At 40.9% G+C, this 26,830-nt stretch overlaps 1 long non-coding RNA gene across 1 annotated transcript in view; it reads right to left on the minus strand.

Annotated features, from left to right (window-relative positions):
• Positions 1-2,213: 2,213 nt before the first annotated feature.
• The window catches only part of LOC140708463 (uncharacterized), a 26,279-nt gene continuing 1,662 nt past the window's right edge, over positions 2,214-26,830 (minus strand). Inside the window, exons 1-2 of the long non-coding RNA XR_012088675.2 lie at positions 5,620-26,830; positions 2,214-2,381 (exon numbers count right to left, since the gene is read on the minus strand). The exon at positions 5,620-26,830 is cut by the window's right edge and continues 1,662 nt beyond it. This is a non-coding gene — a long non-coding RNA (uncharacterized LOC140708463). The remainder of the gene's footprint in view (positions 2,382-5,619) is intronic.

Here is a 26,830-nt window from a genome sequence, read left to right on the forward strand (position 1 = left end):
TCTTTGCAAAGGGCAGCCTGGATTCCCTTAGCCTGCCTTAAGGGAATCCAGGCTGCCCTTTGCAAAGATGGCAGCTGCAGCTTCCTTACCCTAAATGAAGCCACAGCCACCATCTTTGCAAAGGGCAGCCAGTCTCCCTTTTTACACTGTGAAGGCCTGATGGAGACCTTGGCAGCAGCTATTAAGGTAAGGGGATGTTGGTGGGAGTGGGGTGGGGGCTAAGGTAGGGAAAGGAAGGGGTGTGGGGGTAGGGTGTTGGGGTGGCTGGCTATGTGGGGGGTGGCGGTTGCCTATTGGCTTCTGATCAGCGGATTGTCAGCCAGTAGGCAGAATGGGCTTCTGTGCCGTGTGGTAAACTCTCCTGTGGGGACCCAATTTGTGGATGAATAACTTGGAGTTCTGCTATCCAATCTTCACCAAATTTGGCAGGCATGTTGGGGAAAGACATAGGAAGCTCTATTGTGATTCTGGAGTCTCTAAGTACCTGGAGGGAGCTTTCCTGGGGTGTCCTCTTTGTGACTATATAACTCTGGAATCCATGATCCAATGTTCACCAAACTTTCAGGAATTGTGGAAAAGCATCAGAGCAAGCTTCCCTGCATATTTGGTATATCTAGGTGGTTGGGGGGGGCAGTGTTATAGCCATTTAAATTGCAAATGAATTGATGGCTCGATCTGTCGATTAGACAAAGAATATTCGTATAATCATATTTGTTGATCCATTAACCTTGATGAATAATGGATCAAAATGAATTGCCATTTTTTAATTTGTCACCACCTCTAGTTGATACTCATCAGAAAATCCCACAAGGATTTCTCTCTACCTCACTGATTGTGAAAATAAAAGTGATTATTAAAAATGTGTTGCCTTTTTCATGATCTCCTAGATCTGCTGCTTGGAGTGGCTACCTCATTCTGCCTAATTTAGGGCTGGTCAATCTTGCCACACATGGGAGATCATGAAAAGTGGGGCACCCTGGAGCTTTATTGAAATCAATAGAACTAAGAGACTGTAGCGTTCTCCATTTATTAGATCTATGGTTCTTGTTGTATTATGTAATGGTAATGAATATTCATATTGCTGAGAGGCAGAGCCAAGAGAGATGCTATAGGAGGCGGGGTCAGAGAGCAGATTAAGTCAGATAGAGTAAGTTAGAGAAATGTAAGAGTCAGGCAGAAGAGAAAATCCATACAGTGTAATAGAGTGTGTAGTTTGGGAAATGTAAGGTGATTAGCTATTGAAGATATATATGAATCTCTGTAATCAATAAACCAAAGTTTTATTTGAAAGAGCTTGAAGTGTGGACCTGAATCTTTCTGAAGTAAATGGTGATTCAGAGATCACCTGGTGGCAGCAAGTGTAAAAGGAGAGTGTTTGCCTTCGTGTGCTCTGGGGCTTGAAGGTCAAGCAAGGGGGCATGACGGTGGATGCCACAATTGGTCTGCAGAGGCGGGATTCGAAGAAATCTAGTTAGGCCTGAGTTGAACTCAAAGAATTCCAGTCAAGCCTGAGTTTAAAAAGAACTTTTCTGGAGTCAAGGGTACCTTTTAGACAGAGGTCTGTGGCAAAGAAATTTGGTACCTCACTAGAGCTTTTGGGAAAAGCTTAGTGGTGGGGGCTTCTGAAACCAGATCTGGGGGGGTCTAAGTTAGGGAACGATTCTGTAAGGAAATTCTTGTATTTTACCTCAGGATCTGAAGACCAGAAAGCTAGCTTAAGGCTCAAGGCTCTAAGGGTAGAGAGCGCTTGTGAAAAGCAGAAGCCAAGGGTCAGAGCAATTCTGAGGGAAGGAAGGAGAAAGCCTTTGCTTGAAATAGAAATATTTTAGTGACTGGAAGTAAGAGAAGAAAAACAGGTCCTTTAAAAATAGGTACACACTCTGTAGTAATCATCCCAGAAGTAAATATGACACCCAAATGTTCCACAAGGGGGAATCCTGAGGCTGAGCTTTTACCTCAAGAAATGGAGGGAAACCCTCTCAGAGACCTAAGTTTATCTGAAACTGAGCAAAATGAATTGGGTCCCTTGGGTATGGAGTGCACGGTAAAATTTAGTGTATAGTAAGCACTATTATTTGCATTTTTGTGTTTGTTTTTGTTCTAAAAATAATAAAAACCATTTATTTAGAAAAGGACCTAAGGGACATAACAGACGTGGTCTTAAATGTGTCAGTTTATTTGTTGTGTTTCTTTGGTTTCAATAAACAAGAGTCTTGTGACACCCAAAATGTGACAAGTTTTATTTAATATACACTTTTGTAGACTGCAAGTCACTTAAGCAGATTTGTTTCAGTGACAATGGGGTACGCTTCAATAAATTCTATTCCTTAGTTTTTACAGTATCAGTGCTTTTCTCCATGGTCATTAGCTTGCAGCAGCCCCTAAACCGAAAAAAGAGAGAAAGTATTTGGAAGTGCTCAACAAGAGTTTTGCATACGCTCTTTATTTGCTCTCCTGAGCAAAATTTTCTTTCACGATTTATGCAAGAGTAGACCCAGCAGCAGCATCTTCAAAACCTATTTTCCTCCATTCCAATCTGTTAAATATAAGTGCACAGGCAAAGGAATCCAAATGAATAAATAATGCAGCACGAGAATACCTCTCAGGCAATGTAAAAATGTCCTTTTCTCAAGTACCATGAACTGTTGCCCCTCTTTTGTTTTATGCTGACTTTGCAAAAGGGACTGGAAATGAGATGGACATGATTTTTCAGCTGGCAGATATTGTGTTTCTACAGTGGCAAAATAGAGAAAAATATGAGCAGGAAAGCAAGAGCCTTATCACAATTCACCATGTTTGCCGCTCTCCCCTGGCATCTACTGCCATACTGCCTTTGGAGTGAGTGATGATATAGATCCTTGTTTTAATTTGCTTTTTCTCTCTTTTATTTTTTTAACATTTTTTAATTAATTTTCCAATCTATCTACATTGTTTGTGCTTATCAGACCTCGTGTTACATACTTGCTTACAATTATTTGTTTTTTACATCTCAGTGTCTTCTCGATTATCCCCCCCAAATTCCGACCTTCTTTCAAACCATTCATATACAGATTTTAGTATATATTATAGCTACTATCATAATATTACTCTCATATTATATAAAGTTCTCAAGATCTTCTAATAACATTCTTATTGAAAGTGGTTCCAGATCCATGACCCAGCTTTATATCTAGTTTAGTCTGCCTAAAATAAAAAGTCACCATATTACATCTTTAACCTGATTCGGGTTCCCTTATTTCAATTTAGTTCTCCTTTTAATATATAGAATATACCCTTTTACAGATCCAAATGATAAATATAAACATGTTTCCAATATTAAGGGGCCCTTCCTTGTTTTCCCTTTTTTCATCTTTCTAGGTAATTCCCTCTCTGATTCCTCTTCTTTCATTCCCTGCTATATCTCTAAACATGCTGTCATCTTTCATGTCCTCTAAAACCATTTTGTAGATCTGATTTACAGTATGTCCATTTTTTGTACTTGGTCTATCTTCAATGAGTCTTCCAGGCTTTTTTTGGTTAATTTTGCTGTTTTTTTCCCTTTGTCTTCCCTTGGTACTCTCCTCTGGTCCAAGACTGATGTTTCTCTTAGATTAACTTTCTCAAGCTGCTGCTTGGTTTGGCATACATCATCTGTGATACTCCCATTTCCTTCCTTGTTGTTTTCAGTTGCTTGTGGACTATAGTCCTTCTGATGTTGATTGGATAATTTTGCCTCTTCATAATGAGATGTCACGGTCGTTAATATTTGTTGAAGCATAAATTTTACTTCATTCAAAAATTGTCCTTGTTGTGCCATTCTGTTTCTGCTGCCTAGATGCTTATAAACAGATATTCCAAATTTCCAGAATCATTTCAGGAGTTCCGCTTTGGCTATGTAGAGTTAAACCAAATTTGACCCAAGGAACAGTTTTTGAAAAGTCCACTTTAGGGTTAATTCCGGCCAAATGCAAAGAGAAGCTCACGAGGAGATAAACAGTTTTTCAGCCTTAAGCAACAACAGAATGTCCAAGGCCACCTCTTCTGGGAATCATTCCAAACACTTTAGATAGACAAAACAATGTCCACACTTAATTTGCAGGAAGGTCTCTTAAGCTTATAACGCCAGGTTGTAAATATTCTTAAAGTATAGTTTAAAAAAGTTACTTTCTTCAGCTATCCCTCTCACCAGATTTTCTGCCACTTTAGAAAGTTACTGAGATAAGATAGCAATTTTTTTTCCATATGTAGGGGTACGTAGGCAATTAGTTGCAAAAGAATTCTCACCCGATGGAAAAACAGCGATGCCAGGTGCTGTTCCTTGCTTCTCTCAGACGGCTGCCAGTGACTTGGAAGCTAGCCGAAGCTGCTTATTTCTGCCCATTGGCTGATTAGGGAGTTTCCTGGATCGAACTGGGGTGGCCGCCGCCCCCCAGTGATCAACAGGCTTTCCCCCCCAGTTCACCACCCCTCCAGGGTGGTTCCAACACCCTACAGTGTCCCAAAATGGGTCAGAATTCAGCCCAGGGGACAGAGCTCTGTCCTCCTGCTGCTGTCTTGTCGCGACGTCAAGCCGGAAGTCCCTCTTTTGTAATAGTAATTACATGCCATCACACTGATTCGAAGATATGGTGACTCTTTCTGGAGACAAATGGAGGCTGCAACAAAAGTGTTCTTGTTCATGGCTCCCATAGGAACATGTTACAGTTTAGGCCACACAGGAGTTCAAGGGTCAAACACAAAAGAGACTTCACCCTCTACTCGTCACAGACTATGGATCAGTTTTGGATTTTCTGGCTTCTTGGCCATCTGCCTCCCTATCTGCTCTGGATCATCACCACTGTCTTGTTTGGACAATTTGCATTTTCCCTCTGAGCCTGTTTGACTCGACTGTACACAAAAATAGGAAGGGAGACATTATTTAACAAGAAACAGCAACAACCACAACTAGCCCACTAAATGCCACAAATGAAAATGGTCTTGAGAGCCAGGGCAAGATAGTGGCCAAGAATTTGAACTCTGAGCTTAGAAATCCCTTGTTCACCTCAGTCTTGAGCTTGTGAGATGTCTCTAAACAAGTCTTTACTCTCTCAATTTCTGTTCTTCCTTAACATGGATCTACACAACAGTGCCTTGTAACCTAATGACAGTGTGACTCAATTTCTCTGTTCTCTAGAACTTGAATGCAGATGGCCTGCCTGTTTTTGCAATTTCTTTGAAGGCGCATGGAAGAAAACAAGGGATACTCCTTTCTGAATGTCTCCACAATTCATTTTGAGGTCAGTAAAAATCCCCATCCTTTTCCAAAGCCTACAGGAGAATGGGCATGCTTCCTCACATTGCACTATGGAGGTATGTGTCAAGTGCTGCTAAAATACATGCAAAGAGAGGGGTTTTGTCATCCCCACAACTGCCAAACACACAAATACACACTCTTCTACAGGCCCAGAGGAAAGTGGAATTTTTGAAAGGCTGGTGGCACACAGGGATTCTTGGAAAGTCATGGCAAATCTTACACTGCTTGAGTGTTAACAACATTATCCTGCTGTTAGGCTTCTGAGAAGTGTGGGGTATATATCCCTGATACAGCATTGAACTGTAGACATATCTAGAAAACAATGAGATAGAATGACCTAGACTTACCTGGGGCCTGTATTGTGGTGAGAGTGGCGGCCTGGCCTTCTCTGGTCCCACTGCAGCTCCACCCCAATCCCTCAGGCCACGGCATCTTATTGAAGAAACCACTAAAGTACTACAAATAATAAGAATAATATGAATAATATTCACTTGGGACATTATGTTCTACATTTAAAATAAAATTAAACCATAAGCAACCCAGTTTCATGAATGGTATTGCTCTAAAACCATTTAGAATATAGAAAAGCTTGAGATGACTTTTTATTCATATTAGATTCATTTTGACCGCACCAATATTTTTCTACACCTCATTGGCTTTAACTTAAGGAGTCAGTATAGAAACCCATTTACATCTCCGAAAAGACATTAACAAGAAGATGGAGTCCAATGGTTTTGTGTTCGAGCCACTGCACATAGCAGAAGCTAATTTATTTCTACAATGGGACATGCTGTCAACCAAGGGACATATACTATATTTATATTATGTTTATTCAAAGCAGCAGTCACAGCAGAAATGAAACCATTTAGCCATTGCGAAACCAATAGTCTCCAAATGCAGCATCCATTTAGTTTTCTTCTTTTCTAATCAATAGTAGGAGCAATATTCTTCAACCACATAATTTGTTGTAATTAAAATCTAAGCAGTGAGGCACTGCACTCTGCACTGTTGTGCCTCTAGCTGGAATGTTTATTTCTTTTGATTATTCAAAATAGCATATTTTGAGTCAACTTCCTTAAAATTAACTTTGGCTTTTGAGATTGTCACAGGAATTCTATTTCTGAATGGTGGCATCCATGTTAAATTTGTCACAAATTCACAAGGGCAGACAGGGTGATTTCACTTGTACATAAGTAACAAAATAACAAACAATTCTAAAAATTTTGTATGCAAAATAACCAAGAATAGTTTAAATTCCTGGAGTGCAATAATGAAGTTGGCAGTGAATATTGAAATAAAAATGTCTAAATGTGGTTTGATGACATCCTAGTAGTAGTTGATGTTGTTTAGTCATTAAGTCGTGTCTGACTCTTCGTGACCCCATGGACCAGAGCACGCCAGGCCCTCCTGTCTTCCACTGCCTACCAAAATTGGGTCAAATTCATGTTGGTAGCTTTGATGACACTGTCCAACCATCTCGTCCTCTGTCATCCCCTTCTCCTCTTGCCCTCACACTATCCCAACAATTTTCCAGGGAGTCTTGTCTTCTCATGAGATGGCCAAAGTATTGGAGCCTCAGCTTCAATATCTGTCCTTCCAGTGAGCATTCAGGTTTGATTTCCTTTAGAATTGATAGGTTTGTTCTTCTTGCAGTCCAGGGCACTCTCAAGAGTCACTTCCAGCACCACAATTCAAAAGCATCAATTCTTCAGCGGTCAGCCTTCTTTATGGTCCAGCTCTCATTTCCATACATCACTACTGGAAAAACCATAGCTTTGACTATGTGGACCTTTGTCGGCAAGGTGATGTCTCTGCTTTTTAAGATGTTGTCTAGTTTTGTGATCGGTTTCCTCCCAAGAAGCAGGCATCTTTTAATTTTGTGGCTGCTGTCTCCATCTGCAGTGATCATGGAGCCCAAGAAAGTAAAATCTGTCACTGACTCCATATCTTCCCCTTCTATTTGCCAGGAGGTGATGAGATCAGTGGCCATGATCTTGTTTTTTTTTTTTTTTTTTTTTAATGTTCACCATTTTTGGCGCTCTCCTCTTTTACTCTCCTTAAGAGCTTCTGTAATTCCTTCTCGCTTTCTGTAGATTTATGTTAAACGAAAAGACACATAATAAGTGCTGGATGTCAAAGCAGAGTCTGACCTTTACTTTTTCTTGAGCTGCAGGTCTTTTGTTAGAATGGTGTTATCATTGTTTAGGTATATTTGGGATGACCAGTAAGAAGTTCAGGTGGGCAAGATCTTCTCAGAGGGAAATAGCAACATGGTGAGTTGCAAAGAAAGTTAGACACCACCAACCCACTCCTTACCAGTGCTGCTTCTGCAGCCCTGGATGCAACTATAGTATTCCCGAGCAAATGGCTATTTGGCAGCTGCTGAAATGCTTACAACAAACAGAGTCTACTGCCTTCTAAGGAAAAACTTCTCATCAAAGCATCAAAAAAGCAATTACAAAGTTTCTCTGGATATGTGGTCAAAATGAGTTTTTTTGCAATTGTGTCAGCGTTTCTTAGTGCAAATCGCGGTTTTAGCAGAGTGGTTCGCAGTCCAGGCAGTCCAGAAATAACTCACACACAGTCTAGCAGCATTTCCTTCAGCAACGTGTATTTACAGCAGTATTTACAGCAGTCTGGCAGCATAACGTGTAGAAGTGATCTTCAAGCAGGAAGATACAATTGAGTGTACAACTAACACATATATACATATACAGAACCAATCAGATCACACATTGCATCATCCCTGAGTTGCATCAGCACTGCTGAGTCATCCTGACTCAGTTTTAACACACCTGATCATTATGGATTCTCATTAATACACTCCATTCTGCTCAGGCCTGTAATTTTCCTTGACAAATTGCCATCCAGACCTCTTATCTGAAGCAGCAGCAGGGGACAAATTAACCCTGTCTTCTCTGTAACAGTTCTACAGATACTTGAAGACAGTCACACTTAAATATTTTCCCATTATCCTATTACAAGTTTCTCATAACACTTGATTTATAGACTCCCCACTCCACTCTTTGCATGCAAAATAACTAACAATAGTTACCTTTTTCTGGACACAATCCAATTCAAATGTCTGTCTTGAAATATACTATTCAGAAGGGTCACTGTACTCCAGGTAAGACCTGACAAGCACAGGCCTGGTCTGTCCCATAATAACTTTCTCCGGTTTCATACTGCAGTCTTCATGAATAGCAGTCCTGATCTGGTATGATCTGTGCAACTCACCCACCTCCTCCACTGGTCTGGTGGCAAAGACCCTGGAATTTTCCCAAGATAAATGTACCACTTCTGTTTTATACCCCATGAGTGCCAAGCAATTTGAGGTGGGGGAATAGCAGCAGGTGATGTCAGTGATGAATCAATTGCTAAAATTATTTTGGAGAAGACTCATGAAACATCTGACTGATCTTTTCTGCAAAGCCCCAGGTAAGCCAACAAGGATGCATATCCTGTACATGTTAGCCATTTCACTGTGCCTTTGGTTGAAAGTTACAGTGGATTTCTTAGTAGGTTCTACAGCTTCTCCATGCTATTCTTCTTCCTGGTGATTCACATCATGTTGGTGAATCTACATGATGTTTTGGTATGTAGTAATCTGGTGTCTAGCTTCTAAAACGACTACAAATGTCTCCACTGGATATTATCCTTATGAGGTGATGTGTGAATTAATTAGGCAGTTTCTCATACAGCTCCACATCTAGTTCAGAATATATACCTATGTAGGAAAGTCTGCCAAACAGGAGGGCCTGATGTGCTCTTGTCCGTGGGGTCATGAAGAGTTGGACATGACTTAACGACTAAACAACAACAACAACAACAACAACAACAACAACAAAAGGAATGTCTGCTACGATACTTTTTATCTGATCACTCTGAAAGAATGTTTCTGGAATGAGTTGCAATGCCAGAACTCCAAATCATAGAAGAATACCACAGTTAGGGCTCTGTTAAGAATTTATTGCTAATAATAGGGGCTTGGTATCTATTAATAATGTGCTGGCATTTAAAGGCATTTCCCTTGATATGTAAATTAGCACATACTTCTCAGCTGTTAATCAGTGATGCTTCATAACTGTTAATTACACAAATATTCTGGTAATAGAGTAATAAGCTAAGGCTAAACATCTATAGACTAACAGATAAAATTTGGCTTTTAGCTTTGAAGTGGTACAGTTAGTTAGGCATCCTTCAGTCTCGAAAGACTATGGTGTTGTGCTTTGTATGGAGGACTTGGAACAGCATCTAGTGTGGCTGAAGAGGCCAATTCGAGAGTGGCAATCTCTTCCACACTGAAGACAAATCCAATCTGTCCCCTGTCCAGCTCAGTTCTGTTCTCATGAAAGGTTGTGCTAACTATTGAAACTGGGAGGTGGGATGGAAAAATCCCAGGGTGAGGCTCTGTGCCCATCCTGCTTTCTTGCTAAATGGTACAAAAATATTTGGAGATCTTTATTGATATCATAATGGCTAATACTCTCATGAAATATGCAATGCCAATATCTTTTAGTATGTATGCTTACTATGTTATTTACGTGGTTTAAGAATGACAGAAATAAGGGATTCAGCAAGAGAAGTTGGGAAGGACCCTGCCATTAAGTAACTTTGATTTTAAAAAATCTAGGAACAAAAATCTCTAACATTGTTTCATCCAGATCGCTCTGGTTTTATCCAACATAGGCAAAGAGTAGAAATTTTAAGATTTAAGATTTTAAGATACATTGACTGCACTGAAAACTGAAAGATGTAACCTTTCTGCTATCATCTCAATTAATAGTAAAAAAATAAATAAATATATTTTTTAAAAATTATCAATTTAATGGGCAATTTTGTCTTCACAACATTGAAGGGATTTGATTTTCCACCTGATTCAAGCAATCCTTCACAGGCGAGTATGAAATCAACATATTTGACACTCTGAAATCCTTTTTTCTACAATAGCTGCTTTGAGATCAGTGATAGAAAGTCCTGGGAAATAGAAGTTTTCTAAAGAAATTCTTGAATGACAATGGAGAGTTTTGCCTCACTATATTCACATTTTATCCTGTACCCAAGAATTTTCCCAACGACTCCCCTTTTATGTCCTGCCCTTTTATGACATGATAATTCTTACTTAACGGGTGGTTACCTGGCTAAGCTTTTGGGATCATCACAATGATTTGAGAGTTGTACATGCATGCACTAATCCAAATATAGTCTCTGGAGGAAGGTGAGGAGATTCAATTAACCCCTACCAAAGCTTAGCCTGTACAAACTCCCTGAAGTAAGGTGGCTCTGTGCAATGTCCCACACCCTACTCTGCACAGCTACCCATAATAACTGTAGTATGTGTGGAAGTAATGGCAAGACAGTTTATATTGAAGTATATGGGATTGTTCCTTCTGGTCTCCAGGCAAGCTAAATGTGGAGAAGCTGTCCACAAAGACTCAGGATGGAAACCAAGGAAACAACAGCATACTAGACTCTGACCTACCCCAGCCTGGGTATCATTAGAAGACTGGTGCTAAGCTAATCAGAAACAAAATGAAATCCATGCATCCACAAATTCCCCCCCCCACTTTGCCTTGGAATTGTTTATCTTTCTCTCTGTTGAGGATTTCGTCTTGTTCTAAAGTTACTGAAGATGATCTTAGCTTTTCCCTGCACCTCTTTTTCCTGGGTATCCCCAAAGAAAAGAAGAGTATAGAGGGTGATTTTTTTTTCAGATGGTTCAGCTTCTAGTAATTAACTTTTGTGAGAACTGAGAGAATATTTAATGCCATGAAGCTCTCTCTCTCTCTTAGACAGATCTGGAGATGTTACAATGGCATTACAAGAAGGCACTGTAGCAGATCTGTAGAAAGCAACCGCTCTGGTAAGTTCAGACAGTGAAAAAGCCCTTTTGCCTGGCATAATGTTGTGGATAAATGCAAATACGTGAAGGCCATTTTCTTATATTTTCCATCCAACCCACCCACTCCCCATTCCTGAGTCCTTGATTCCTATCACATGCCTTGCCTCTCAAATGAGCTGGAGAGAGTGTTTTGGAGATGGAAGGCGTTTCTGTCTGCAGCTACACAGGTCAATTCAGTGTGGCAGCTGTGAACTGGTGACATAGACTTATATTGACACCAGCCCCTTTTTGCTGCAGAATCAGAAAGCAAAAGCACCCGGGGCTCTTCTGCCTTTTTCAATAAGACACAAAAATTTTGTCTTCCTTATATTAAGCAGAGATCTGTCATCTTGACTTGTACACTAAATGGTCCATTCTGACTGCCTGGTTTTGCGTCCAATCCCGACCAGGATCTGGAAACATGTGTTAACATTCGGCATGTTTGGGGGAGAGTTGGAAGGGCCTCAGGCTAAGCTCCCTGATGTCTCCTGGAGGGTAGTCAATAATCATTAGCCCTTCAAATGGTGGATGTCCAAACTAAACTGTGTTTATTTATTTTAAAAATCTTTACGTTAAGCCACAGGGAAAGGCATTTTGCAGAGCATGGGTTCCCTGAAGTCATAAGGCAATAATATAATATATGGTGCTGAAGGAAAGTAATACTAACAAATAAAGGGTGTGGGCAGGGGCAGGGGATGGGAAGGGTTTTAACACCCTGCCATCTGACAGAAAGTGGTTATGAGTAACATCCAAATGCTTGTCTGTCACTTAAGATTTTCAGTGGGATGATGAAGGTTTTTTTTTTTTTTGTAATTGCCAGTGTATTGTCATGATTCACACAGTTAGACCTGTGGCTATGAGGGAGGTTGAAAGAGACAACATGAGGTAAGTTCAACTGATTCCACCCCCTCCCAGATTTCTTTGTGTCCAGAAGGGAAAAAAAAACTCGTGCCAGGTGTTTTTTTTTTTTGGGGGGGGGGAAACAAGATAAAATGAAGATGATTTTCCCCAGTATGCATAGTGAGAAAGGAAACAAAGATGTCAAGGAAAGTTATTTGGTGTGATATTATATTTGTTGGCAGTATTACAACCTACATATGATGCCTTTAAGAGGTTTTGTCTGGGAGGGATCTTTCTTGACGGGGCTTGCTATCAATCAATTGTTTCTTCTTTTCCTCTGAATTTTGAAGAAAGTCTCTCCTCTCTCCTCAAGTTTTTTTTTTCCTGCTCTTTTTAATCAGACAGTCTGTGGACAGTTAGAGCAATGTATTTAAGTCAGTCAACAGATCATCTGCTGCTCCCTTGGCAAAGATTGGTCCATACTGCTTCAGGTCCCATGGGCATGTGAATGGCTCCACTTCACCCTGGGTAAAGGGGTGGGGGAAGTGTGCCAGTGGTCATCCCACTGGGGCCCCTTAACACTGGCACAGGCAGGCCCAACCTGACTCAAAAAAGAGACACAAAATAACCACAAAAGGGTCCATATTGTGAACTTGATCCCAGTCTCTGGAGATCCTGGTGGCCCAGTGAATGGAACTCTGGCCCAGCTGAGGACTGGGAGCAACAGAAGATAACTATGCTCCATCCCTCAGTGGACTAGTGGGTTGGAAGTACAAGATGCTCAATTGAACGTAAGAAGGCACCACTCCGTATGCATACCTAACACCTGTGTGAGCAGGAGATCTTGGCCCGCCATCCCTCCAAATGGGGGGACAGACTGTTGGGGCATCAAGAGGCTGCCTGGAGCTCACCTGAAGAGGGCGGACTGGACAGCCTATGAAAAGGGCAAACCAGCCCTCCAACAGGCCTCTTTTCTGGCACAAAGCAACCCACCTGCCTGCCCTATGAGTCCAGTGCAAGTGCATTTGGTCACTTCAGGGCCAGATAAAAATGTTAGACCCACATCACCTGATAGACATACTGAACAAAACATAATTTTCACCTATCCCACACTGATTTCTCTGGGTGGGGAGGGAGATACAGGCAGACCAAAGGAGGTGTTGTGCTTAAATAGGTCACACTGGCAAATAATGTAGATGGGGAGATCAGCAATTAGTTCCCAAGGATCATTCCGGGATAATACTGCAGTCAACATCTCTGCACCATGGATCCTGAGATTCCATTACCAGGATGTGGGATACACAGGTAGCAATCTGGCCGTGAGCAGCTGGTGCTGTTACCTGACCAGGAACAGGCTGCTGATTGGACAGAATGGAACTGGGACTCACCTGAGGGGGAAATAGGAGAGAGGTAGGCAAGTACTTCTATGCCTGCCCCAGGAATCCACAGTACAGTGGGTCTCTCTGCAGGGGAAAGGAGGTTACTGTTAACCTGCTAATAAAGTGTGGCCCTAGTTAACCCATCACCTGTGTCTTGTCTCCTTATTTGAGTTGGCCAGGCAAAGATAAGTTCCAGCTGCAATGAGAGTCTGGAGTTTATGGAGTCTATGGATGAGACCCACCTGGACACCCCTGTCCTGGGTGGGGATGACAGCACTCAAAGTAAGGATTACATAAATTGCTGTGGCTAATTGCAGCTAATTTATGAGAATTTGCTGCATGTCTTGGTTGCATAATGTCACATGCGTGTTTGTGCAACCAAGATGTAACCTGACATATCATCAATTAGCCACAGTGCAATGAGTAGTACACTCAATTCATTACTCAAATGAATTACATATGCAGTCAGATTAAATAATTACAGGCTGTCTGATAAGAAGTAATGAATGACAGAATTACTGTAGTGCCTTTTAAAACATGCATTCCAAACTCTGAGGCAATCTCCAGGATTTTGATTATAAAAGATAAAGAGAGAGGGTCTTGCAGAGCTCTTTGTTATTATGGGATGTTCTTTGGATAAAGCTAGAAGTACATTTGGAGACATCTCCTTGGTTGCATGAACAGAGCTTGTCAAAATTAAATATGGGGAATAAGCCTCACCCTGCTGGAATTTAGTCTGGAACTTGTACAAGCAGAATCATCTGTAGAGTGGGCTCAGTTTATAGGCCTCTCTCTTCTTGTCTTGGCCTTGGGTCATGAAAAGTGATGTCAAATGAAACCTCAGAAAATATCTGAGCTGCGGTAGCCTTCCATCTTGTACGCTTTTTGCTGAGGACAAGGAAAATTAAATTAAAAAGGCACCCATTCTCTACTCTGAAAGCTGCAGAGGTGTACTGAAGCATGTCCCAGGTCTTCTCTATTTAAAGAACTCCCACTACATCAGAGAAATTCAGTCATTGACCAATGAGTCTTAGAATCTCCCAAGGATGTTCTTGTGTGTATGCTGAAGCATCAAATTCCCTTTAAGACATTATCTGAGGTAACGATGGGACAGTTTAAAAACACACATCAGCATCTCAGAAGTCTCTCTCAATATCCAATGAGGCTTGGGTATGTAGACTTCCAGGTGTGCACTTGGTGTGGCTCATAGAAGCTGTTCAGGAGTCTATGAGTTTCATTTCATTTCATTCTCCAGAGCATCATTTTGCTTTCCACAAAATATCATAAAATAAAAATGAGTGTGAAGAACAAAAAAAAGGGCATGAATAAAAATTAAATAATTTTATTTATTTTAATACACAAAACAAAACAATCCAATGCCCTGTGTTTTAAAGAATGGTATTTTATTCTTTATTTCATTTCATTTTATTGGAGCTACTATAAATCAAAAGGAATGTCATGTTTCCTCACTGGAGTATAGTTCAGAGATTGCATAGTGGAAACAGTAAGCTAACCATCCAGCTCTGCAGTTCAGCAAATCCTGCTAAGCTTTTTAATAAACCAGCTTGCTTTGAAAAAATAAAATAAAATAAAATCTTTCAGCTATTTTCCCCTCATACTCCCTGTTCACTTCTCTCTTGCTGACCCCCCTGGAGCAGGAAGTTTGTGTTAAAAGCTATGGGGGGCTAATTATAACTAGGTAATTCCAACTTTTGGTTTTACTTTTAGTGTTTTGTGGAGTTCTATAATAAACCTGGAACTATCCCCAAATGTGAACACATTTATTATTTAGAAACAACTTCCTTGGATTTTAATTTCATATTTCCTATTTGTTCTAAAAAGACGGGCTGGGGTGATTAAAATATAAATATGTTTCCAACATCCCCACCCCCACAACCCCCCACAAAAGACCCTATAAATCCTTAAAATATACACTACATGTTTTTAAAGCTCTGTTATCTGTGGTTGTTTTATTTGGCATTTACTGTACACTGAAACAGTGAATATGATCTCATCTGAATGGTAGGGCCATATGTGATATGAAAGAAACCAAGCCTATAAATGCAGTGAGGGAGCTTAGGTGCAGTCATATCTTTCACAATGTTCCTCTGCACCTCACACACAGCTTCAAAACAACATTTAAAAAACCCAAAACAACTTAGAATGTGCATGGTATTCTCTTCTTTCATTTCAGGTTCTTTGAGAGGATGCTCTTTCATTTCTGTATTTTTCATGCACCGGTCCTGCCATTTCACATGAAAAGAAAAACTTCTTGGGGCCATTCGTTTTCTGTTTCTCCATTCATGTTTACCGGCACTTCCAAAGCCCTAAGGTTTATTTATTTATTTTATTTATATCCTGCCTATCTGGTCAGTTAAGACCACTCTAGGCGGCTAAAACAACAACAACAAAAAAGCAGCAGCAAGGTAACAAAGAATCAAGCTACTCCAAAAGTAGACAACAGGATATGAGAAAGAAAAAGGAGGTTACAGTCCCTGCGCCCGCTCCGACTCACAGCTGCAGCCCGGGTCAGAGAACTCTTCCTAAGCACACACCCCAGTGCTTTTAGACAAGGAAGGGGAGAGAGAGGCAACTCAGGGGAAAGAGAAAATAGAAAACAAAATAAAAAAGGGCAAAGTAGTAGAAGAGGAAAATAGAAAACAAATCGGGCGGCGGTAAAATCGCTACCCACCCGCCACCGGCGCCATCTTTCCTGTTTCCTAATGGCTCTCCCCCCTCGCAGGGAGCAGGGACCTATTTCTATGGTCCACCCTCGAAGGCTACTGGATCCTGTTGGATTCCAGGTTGCCATAAGAGGTGTTACGGCTGACCTGGTTGGCGCTCTTGTCAAGGCTCTGTTTGATGGTTGGTTCACCGCCGCCTCCAGGGCTATAGATACAATCCCACCTAAACGCCCTCTCCAACGCAGAGCTCGGCCTGTGCCCTTCTTTAACCAGGACCTCCAAGTGATCAAGCAGCTTAGGAGATGGCTAGAGCGCAAGTGGAGGAAGAACCCGACAGATTACAATTGGATAGCTGTCAGGGTCGCGGCTAACCTTTACCTCGCTAAGGTAAAGGCTGCCAGTCGAGCATACTTCGCTAACCGGATAAGCGAAGCATCCAATCAGCAGGCAGAATTATTCCGTATAGTCCACGACCTATCTGGAATTGGTCTGAGTGATGGGCCTCCCCCTAGTTTTTCAGTGGACCAATTTGCAGCATTTTAAAAATCTAAAGTGGAGGCCATCTGCCGGGAGCTCTCTCCTTTTTTAAATGCAGTGAGTCGAGCAGAGATGTCCAGCGCTCCGTCTTGCCCAGTGATCCTCGATCTTTTTCAGCCTGTGACTCCAGATGCTGTGGACAAGGCGCTTGATCACTGTCAAGCCACCACCTCCTCCCTTGACCCTTGCCCGGCCTGGCTAATCAAAGCAGCCAGGCCTATAACAACAGAATGGGCCACAGCAATAATAAATGGGTCTTTCCTTGAGGGCAGGTTTCCTCCTGCCCTCAAGGAAACACTTATTAGGCCCATTAGAATGAAACCTAGTTTGGCGGCGGACGAAATTGGCAATTATAGGCCCGTCGCCAATGTTTCTTTCATTAGCAAAGGGAGAAAATTCCAACATATCTCTCCTATTCTGGCTGCATTGCATTGGCTGCCCATTCGGTTCCGCGTCGACTTCAAAGTTTTGATGCTCACGTATAAGGCCCTAAACGGTTTAGGACCTCGATATTTGGCGGAACGTCTACTCCCACCAAGTTCTACCTGTGTCACCCACGTGAGCCAGGAGGTGAGGTTGAGGAGCCTGACACCGAGGGAAGCCTGGAAGGAGAAAACAAGAAACCGGGCCTTCTCGGCGGTGGCTCCTTGCCTCTGGAACAGTCTCCCTCCAGAGATTCGCGTGGCCCCCTCGCTGGGCATTTTTAAAAGTCAACTAAAAACCTGGATGTTCAGGCAGGCCTTCCCCTCCAGTTAATATTTGCTTTTCTCTTCTCTCCTCCTTGTAGTTCATTTTTAATTTTTCCCATTTTGATGTTTTTTTATATTGATTGTAATAATTCTTTTTTTATTGCTGCTGTTATTATTCTATTATTGTATTATGATGTTGTGAGCCGCCTACAGTGGTCATGTTACCAGATAGGTGCGATATAAATAAATAAATACATACATACATACATACATACATAAATACATAAATAAATAAATATGTGTAGACACAACTTTGTAGATAATGCTTCTGGCAGCGCCCCCATGCACACCACCACCAGAGGCCACACAAAGATGCTAACGAATATGCAACACCCCACCAGTCCTGCACACACAGCAAAAACCAAAAAACTTCATCCACCAACCCATTCAAAAAGCAGTACACCAACCAGAAGTTTAAAAAAAGATAAAATAGCAGTATGAGTTCAGTGCCACCCACCCAGCACAACAGAGATGCTCTGGGCCTAGGCAGCACAATGGGTGGGGGGGGACAAAAAACAAGGAAGCAGCCAGCCAGCCAGCAGTTCTCCCCTCAACTCACCAATATATATGCATTTAATATAATTTAACAGAATAAATGCACAAGGAAAACATGCTCATGCAGGCAGACTGCTTGGCAGCAGCAAAAACAATCCAGAGAAAGGGGGAAAGAATCCTCCAGATGTCGGGGTGGGAGAAGCAAAAAAGAGAGGAAAGGATCCAAGATGGAGGAACAGACAAGCTGGCAGGCCAGCCAGTAACTATGATGGAGGGTACCAGGCATTCGGGATACAGTAATCCCATGCATAAGGGCAGCATGGTTGATGTCAAGAGCTCCCCTCACTAGATTCTGGGCCCATGTACAGATTCAAAATTCTAACTCTCCCCAGATGTTCTGATAGCTGCTGACAGCACTGATAATGATGCAATTAGTGAGAAAAGACTCTCAGGTAATTTGATGGGATTGAAGACTGGTCCACATTGTACTTGTCTGCTTGCCTGCCTGAAGGGGCTTTTTTAGTCATTCCTGCAATCTTTCCAAAGGTTGTCTTATATTCAACTTTTTTGGAATGTTTTCAATTGCCCAGTCATTTTAAAAAAATAAAAGACAGGAAAAATTTTAAATTTTGGTAATACAATTATAGTGTTCTAGAGAAATAGAATAAAACAGAAAGAGGAAATAACAGCATTCTAAAAACAAGAATAGCAAAACAGTATGAATTAATAGCTGGAATCCTATTGATATAATTGTGTGTGCGTAAATGGCAATGACATCATCAGCCCCTGATGTTAATCTTTAACCTAATTTAATTTAAAGCTTCATATTTCCTGGCCCCAGATTCTGAGGCTCCCTGGGGATCCATTTTGACCTGAGGAAGGCTTTGGGGGCCTTGGGATGTAAGGAGGTAAACCTTAAATATCCCCCAATTGCAGCCAGAGATCCTGATCCCGCAGCAATGATTTTCAGGTATTAAAGATATTAAAGGCCCCCTTCCATCTTGAGGCTTCCAAAGGCTTTCCTAGATTAAAAAGGATGGCTGGGAAGCCTCAGAACCTGAGACTGGCAAGTAGAAAACTTTAAGTTAAAATAAATTAAAATATATTAAAATAAATGAAATATTAACATGCCAGGCTGATTATGCCATTGCCATGTATGCTTATGTTGGTTACCCAAGAAAATTTGGTGCTTTATTCTTAATTTTTTTTTGTAGGCAAGGTGTTTTCTTTTGTTGCTTTCACTGTTTTTAAATTTTGCCTTTTATCTGTGAAGACACCTAGATTTTTTTTTAGACACTGGTGAAGAGCAGTGTTGGTGGCAGCTAAGTGCCTCTACAATTTTCTTCTTGTTGCAGTGTTTGCATCAGGTATCTAAATGACTAAACAAAGCCAGGAGAAAAAAGGAGTTCTCAAAGTGTCTGTATCTGGGCATTTTAAATAAATATCCTTTCCAGTCTATGAGTCAGTCATCTCTCCCATGTGTCAGTTTCTCTAGATCTGTTGGGTCTTGAGTACTTTGTTCTTCATTGTGGTTGCTGAGAGACTAAGAAAGAAGGAGAGCAAAAGGAAGGGCAGCCCATCATTCAGTCGTCTGACGTTCTGAGACAAGGGACGAGAAACCTAAACATGTTTTTGCCAATGGATTTAGTACAGTTGTGAAGTTTAGGTTGGGTTCGGGTTGGTTATTCCATGACTGGAAAGGAAGGCACTAGAATCCCACAGATTCGTCCACTTAAAGGTAGGTTATAGGGAAAACCAGCCACCTAGAGTGGTCGTATAGACCAGATGGGTGGGATATAAATCAAATAAATAAAATAAATAAATAATAATAAAACTTCTTTGTTGATGCAACCTTTGCCCAACCCTCCAGCTTTATAGGAGTCGAACAGAGATGCAGCGAGAAGAAGGAACTGCAAGGATTTGTCTTCCGATGCCCTTTATCCATTATAAGGAAAACTAAGCTAAGAACTATTCTAGACCTCACCCATTGTTTCTAAGATTTACAAGATTTGTAATCTACATAAAACTTCACAGTATGCAACAAACCTTTCATTTCTTGCAGACATGCTTGTAATGTTAAACCGTATTTGTTATACATAAGCTATATTCACTGCTGAACATTTTTTTCATGGAGATCACCACTTGCATTAACAGCCAGATTTGAAGAAGCAAATCAATCCCATGTCACGGTGCTGACATGACTTTCTGCTCAGTAGAAGCTTAATAGAATGCCAGCCAATGTCTTTAGACTTCCTTTAGTTCCAAGCGTTCTGTGAATGGCATGCCAGAAGAGGACACTTCCCACCAGTTGGGAAGTGACAAGTGATAGTTGAACAGATTTTTATATCCCATTTCAGCCAGTTACATGCTGGGTGAGTAGTATGGATCATCATTATAGCCTCAGTTTGAACGCATTAAAACTGGGCTTGCTAGCGATAGCGTTCTCTCCAACTGAACCCCTCCATTCAGCCTCACGATAGGCTGAGTTGCATGTAGTTCTTGTTTCAAACTGTGTGAGTTAAGTCTACTAGCAGATAGAACCCTAATGACGTGAAAATCCAAAATTCATAAACTATATATGGAAATACTTTTCCAGCCTCCTCCTGCTTACATCCTTTTAAAAATTTAATTCCTTAAAAAACATGATTATACTAATTGTAATTTTCCAGGCAGGTTTTAGTTGTGTCTATAATATCACAGGTTTCCTTATGCAGACATGCCTCTAGCTCTTCCATCATTCTTGTCTTTATGTTTAGTAATTTAATAGCCCTCTGTTTTTAAATACCAGTTCTCTCTCCCTCTCTATAAATCCCAAATATAATCTGTTATTTAGCTCATTTCCACTGTAAGTGCATCCTCCCCCTTTATCTAGTCATTAAATATGTATCATTCTACAGGAGTTTTTAATCACCACAGGGATCTATTCCATTTCCATGTGAATGACTTGTTCTTTTTTCTTCTGTGCATTAAAAAGGGGTGTGTGTATGATTTTATGCAGAAAGAGCAGTACATGGTTTAGGGGGCTGACTACATCCCACCCTTCATCCCTCTTGAGAATTAGCTTCCTTCTATTCTCATTCCAAACACACCAGGTCCAACCCAGCATCCTCTTTTCTCCCAACTTTCTCTTCTGAAGCAAACACTGTAATATACATTTTTATGAATTCTTAAGATGGAGTGCATGGCTCAAACATGAAAGAGAAGCATGCAAATGTAACCAGATATGGTCCATGATGGGAGAACATGGTGCCAGCTGTGTCAGAAATGCAATGGGAATGATCTCTTCCTGAAGGTAAACTATCCTTGAAAGGACCAGTGTTGAAGTCAGTGGTGGATGCCATCCCCTCCTGCCATCCCCTCTCTTTCTGATATTCCTCCTCTCTCCCCCTTAACACTTCTATCCTATGCAACAGTCTACTGCGGGATGGGAAGATCGCTGCTGCCAGAGATCTAAATTGGCTGTTTGTAAGGGGTGGTGGTAGGAGGGATGTGGTGGTGCTGTGGGTTAAACCGCAGAAGCCTTTGTGTGCTGCAGGGTCAGAAGACCAGCAGTTTAAGATCAAATCCATGTGGTGGAGTGAGCTCCCGTTGCTTGTCCCAGCTCCTGCCAACCTGGCAGTTCGAAAGCATGTAAATGCAAGTAGATAAATAGGTACCACCTTGGTGGGAAGGTAAACAGCGTTCCGTGTATAGCTGTGCTGGCCACGTGACAACAGAAACTGTCTTCCGACAAATGCTGGCTCTACAGCTTGGAAATGGGGATGAGCACCGCCCCTAGAGTTGAACACGACTGACTAAACTGTCAAAGGGAGTCTTTACCTTTAAGGGGTGGTGGTGGTATAAAAATTAGACAGAGAGGCTACCAGAGATTCAACCAAGATGAAGAGAGAGCAGCATATAAATGAATTAAATAAATAAACAAATGAAAGGACAGTGTACATTTATATATTGTTTAAATAAATAAATGGAAAAGGTCACACAGCCATTTTATTGAAGGAACATGATGCGGCTCTGTTGTTAAAGCTAAGTTAGCCTAGCTAAAATGAGAAACCAAGCAAAAATCATTCTGACTGTCTCTGGAAGATTTATGAAATTTAGAAAGTAGGTGATATATACTGTAATGATTTAAGTAATTTTTTTTAAAAAAATTCATCATGATTACATATTTATAGTTCATTTGTTTCACCTTGGCTGTCGGAAAAGCAGTGGACAATAATTCACATCCATGAATGAAATAAGGGAAGGCATGCCTGGGAGCACAGCTTTAATAGATCTTCATTCCAAAAGATAGTAACAGGCAAATTCAAGGGCATATCTACAGGTTAATATCATGAGGAGGAAGGTTCTCTTGAGAAGGTTTACCACAGATTTTTTTTTACTATAACAACATATAGGGAGAAGAGTATCCTTTTTCAGTGGAGACTTTCCACACAAGTGCTGGTGGTTTTTGGCAGTGGCTGGTGCTAGTAGAGAAATGCAGTGGATTCTGTTTCTTTTGGAGGGTATTTTGGTATTTGGCTATTTCCTTTTTAATTGGGAGAAATCTGTCCAGTCTCACCTATGTCAGCCTGTGCAGAGCTTAGAGAAGTTACTTTCTTCTCCTATAGTTCTCAGATTCCCCTTGGCAATCTGGGCCAGTGGGATGAAGCAGTTGTTCTAGACACCATCTCCTAAGCTGAGTGCTGTTTCTCCAGCAAGTTTTGGTGGCATGGTTAAGTCAAATAACCACAGAGGTCAAATATGCTCAACATTCTAGAACCCTGGAAGCCTTAAATGAAGATTAATTTCTCCCACAATTTCCCAACCTCACAAATGAGGGTTTTAAATTCTCTAAATTTATTGATTTTGATTTTGTCCTAAAAAAGAGATTGTGTTCACAAGAGTAAATGTATTTCTGGAAGGGGGATCGGGCTCCATAAAAGGAAGGAAATAGAATATCTCCATTAGTTCCAAGCTTTTGGGGGGGGGGCATATTAAGTAATTTTGTTTTTTAAAATTATTAAAAAATAAACAAAAATGAGGGTTTAATTTTGTTTAATTTCAGAGTTATTTAATTCCTCTTCTGTAGTTTGATTTAACATTTCTTGATCTAGCATTATTTAACCTTTTATTTTTTATGCACAATTAAAAGTAAACTATGGCAACCATTGCCTTCCTTCTCTTCAAATATCTGCTGGGGCTGAAGGCGGTATCTTTAGCTTGCCAAGAAAAGAAAAAAAAAATCACTACCTTAAGGCTACTTAAACACTCAATTTACCAAATAGTTCCTGTTTGGTGTAATGGAATAAACACTATATATTTAGGACAGCTGACAGCAATGGGTAAATGAAGTTAAGAAGTAATGGGGCCTACATTATGCTTGGAGGACTTTTGAACAGTTCAAGGGAAGAAGAAGTGAAATCATCTTATATCAGAATGATGAAGGAGACTGGGCCTTCTACAGGAAATGAATGCCAAGGAATTCTGCATGGTCCTTGTGTCATGTGGTATGTGGATCGTTCACAGCTAGGATGCTGAAGAGGTAGAGAAGAGTTCTTCTTCTTCCTTAAAACACAACAAATTACATTAATATCCTAACTTTCATTCCAGGAATTCAGGCTGGTGTATATGCATACCACTCTTCCCCTTTTCGTCTTCACAGCAGACATAAAACACAGGAAGGAAAAAGAAAGTTATGAAATGAATTTTGTGCTAGAACTGGAGGCTGGAATTTAGATCTTTCTGGCTCCGTCTGCTGTGTCCCAAATGTATAAAAAGTAGTAATCAGAATCAGCTGCTCATTTCTAAGATTCAAACAAATCTGAATTTAAAAGACTAACAGTCATACATCCAAGCAGATTTCTAGGAGCATATGTACCACAAGTATAGCTGTGCCTTTTTACAAGTAGCACTGGAAACTGTCACAAGCCAGGGATTGGAGGGATTATATGTGTCTTTTTGAAAATTTTTGAATAATCAACATATCTTTCTGTGCTTGCTCTTTGTGTGTACTTGCTTCTCAAAGGGAAATTTTATTATGGGTCCTTTTTCAAGGAGAAAGGTGGGATAAAAATATAATAACTTAATAAATAAATAAATTTATGCTCTAGTTTCATGCACAGACATTTTCCAAACACTTCAGAAATGTTGAGAAGAGTCAAAGAAATATGTCTTTGTTTTGTTCTTCAGCTGGATACAAGGAAACTTCCTCATCAAGTTGTTCTGTTGTATCTATATAACTGAAATCAACAAAAGTGAGGTCTCCCCCGCCCACATCCTACTCCCTGGTGACGAAATTCTGTATGAGTGCAATGTGTGGGTTGAGATTTGGCTACATTGGCCCATTGTTTTGATACTTTCCTACCATCTTCCTTACGACTCTTTCTCATAGGCAATATTTAAGTGTCCAACAGAAGTGTTTCAGTATGACGCAGTAAAAAGGATGGGGTTACATAGGCAATGATCTGTCAGAAAAACATATCCTTCAGTAGATCAAGATGGCAGTGTCCTAATGATGAAGGATCTTAAAGTTCAAGTCAATCCAGTGTAGCGGAGTTGTCTTGAAGAATCCTGGTTTGGACAACTGGGTGGTCCCAATTTCAGGGGTCACTAAATATAAGACTCAAAATCAGGTTCTTCACTGCTGAAACCAACTGTACTGACTTTTCTGACCTAACTGGCTCTTGTTATAATCTTCAGATGGAGATGCTGGTCACTGGATAATTGCTCAAGAAGGATTTCATCAGCAATAGAGATCTAGCTTAGCATGGTGCAGCAAAATAGCTCAGTGACTTGGGGAAGAGTCAGAAATTATTGAGTTTGAATCTTACATATTACTGTCTCTCCTCAGTTACAGGTATATAAACATGTGCATTTATATGACATGGGAAGATTTGGCTCGTTTGCAGAGGTGTAACATGCAGAAGGTGGACTATACATTAAACTGAGAGAAAGTTGGGGAAGTTAGCTGACGAATACAGACAAAGCTAACAACAACAACATTTTCACTGCAGCAAAGGGATCTACAAAAGAAAAGCACTGCTCAATATGCCATTTGAATTAAACTGGAAAGCTAGTTCCTTATGATCCCTAACAACAATGGTGGAACAAAGATGGAGTTACAGATAATCACATAAGGAGTGAAGAGGGTGCTAGAGGAACGGGATATTTGCAGATGCAAGCACAAAAGGGAGGGGATCACAATAAAGGATTGGATATGCAAGGGGCAAGTTCCTGCTGTCCCTGGATGGCTTTGTGATTAGATAGCACTTTGGAATTAGGACATGGGTGAAAGTGTTGCTGGGTGAATATAATGGAGCAACCTTGGCAGGATGTGAATATTGCAGCGATGTTACTCTGATCTCTCAGGAAGATGTGCTCTTACAAGTCATAAGGGTTGGCATGTAATTCTCATGTAACCAGAAACAGTATGTTCTAGAATGCACCTGAGACTTGGGCTGCTATGCTACACTGCAATGGCATGGGCGTAGGAGGAGTGGCCACACAGCTGTAGATGTTCTGGACACCTTAACCCCAGCCAAGTGTCCTGCAGAAGGCATAGCGGACCTTGCTCCTAAAACTGGCTTCCCAGTTCTTTGGGGTGATTGACTTAACTTCAGATTCAAAGGCTACAAAGGGCTTCAAATTGTCCATGCCTTCAGTCTCATCCCATCTGGAACTCTAGCCCATGTGAATGGAGGAGCTTGGCTAGGACAGAGCAAGGAGAAACATGACTTTCTCATAGCAAGGGAACCAGTTAAGGGGGAGTTTAAAAACAAAAGCAAAAACAAGTGATTCAACAAAGCAAGGTTGCAATCCTGGAAGCCAACCCTGAGATCAAGTAATCAATAAATCACTGAGAACCTAAGCTAGGGCAGCCTTTGTAGGGTGATCTGATCTGAAGTCAGGACAATTGCAGTCAATCATATTTTGATCTTTTTCAAAAACCAAGACTGATGTTTCAGCAAAGCCCATCAATGTAAATATATTAGAAATCAAGGTTGGTAAAGAAAAAAGGGGGATGTTAATTACTTGATGACTAAAGAAGACCTATGATCGTTTTCTTGAAGGTCAAAATAGGAGATTTCTGTTCAAAGCTGCCCCAGTATTTTCCGCAATGTAAAAAGAGATTTTGACCACAATGGTATTGTTATCTTCAGCATAGCTGACTTTAGCCTAACCTGCTAGTCCTTGTACGGGCACAAATGCTGGAGCACACTAAACCCCATTTTTCCATTGAACCTGGCTATCCCCATTCCTCAGCAATTTGAAACTTGCTTTACAAGACTGTGTATACACACACAGGGTGATCCAGCCACACTTGGTCTTACTTTTGAGATCTGTTTTGTTAACAAGACAATGTAATGCTACTTTTTGTACGAATGTGGTCCTATTGACTACATGGGCATGCACATTGCTGCTGCCAGGATGAGGAATTATTGGAACCAGTGGTGCCCAGAATGAGGCCTTTTGCTGATACACATATTCCAACTCTGCTCCTGGTAAGAAGGCTGTGGGAGAAAGCATAATGTTATCAGCACCCAGTTAGAGGCAGTCAGCTCCAGAATGCAGGCATGCTGGTTTTGTCTCCAGTTCTGATGGATAACAGCTGTTAGCTCAGGCTGCCTGCTTGCCAGTCCACTGCTATGCATTTCCACAGGATGAGGCTGCTGATCAGTGCAGATTTTTTGACAGAATTCTGGCAAAATATTTATTTATTTGGTAGATGTTTACTTCTCTCTCTTCTAAAAAAAATCCCGCTTAATTTAGATTATAGCTTGCTCACTAACTAGCAGCCCACCCACCTTTTTGGCATTTATTCATTCGTTCATTCATTTATTAAAATTTTTTACCACACCCACGTAGTGGCCAGGCCACTACTCTGGGTGATTTACAACCAGGACATCAGGATACAAATACGCTAAAATTCAATTATGATAATTAAAACATTAAACAAAAACCACCCCAAATCTAACTATATAAAGAATTTTAAATTAAGGCAAAAGATGGCAGCA

Source organism: Pogona vitticeps, chromosome 1 (assembly GCF_051106095.1).
Source record: "Pogona vitticeps strain Pit_001003342236 chromosome 1, PviZW2.1, whole genome shotgun sequence".
In the NCBI taxonomy this organism is placed as follows: Eukaryota; Metazoa; Chordata; class Lepidosauria; order Squamata; family Agamidae; genus Pogona; species Pogona vitticeps.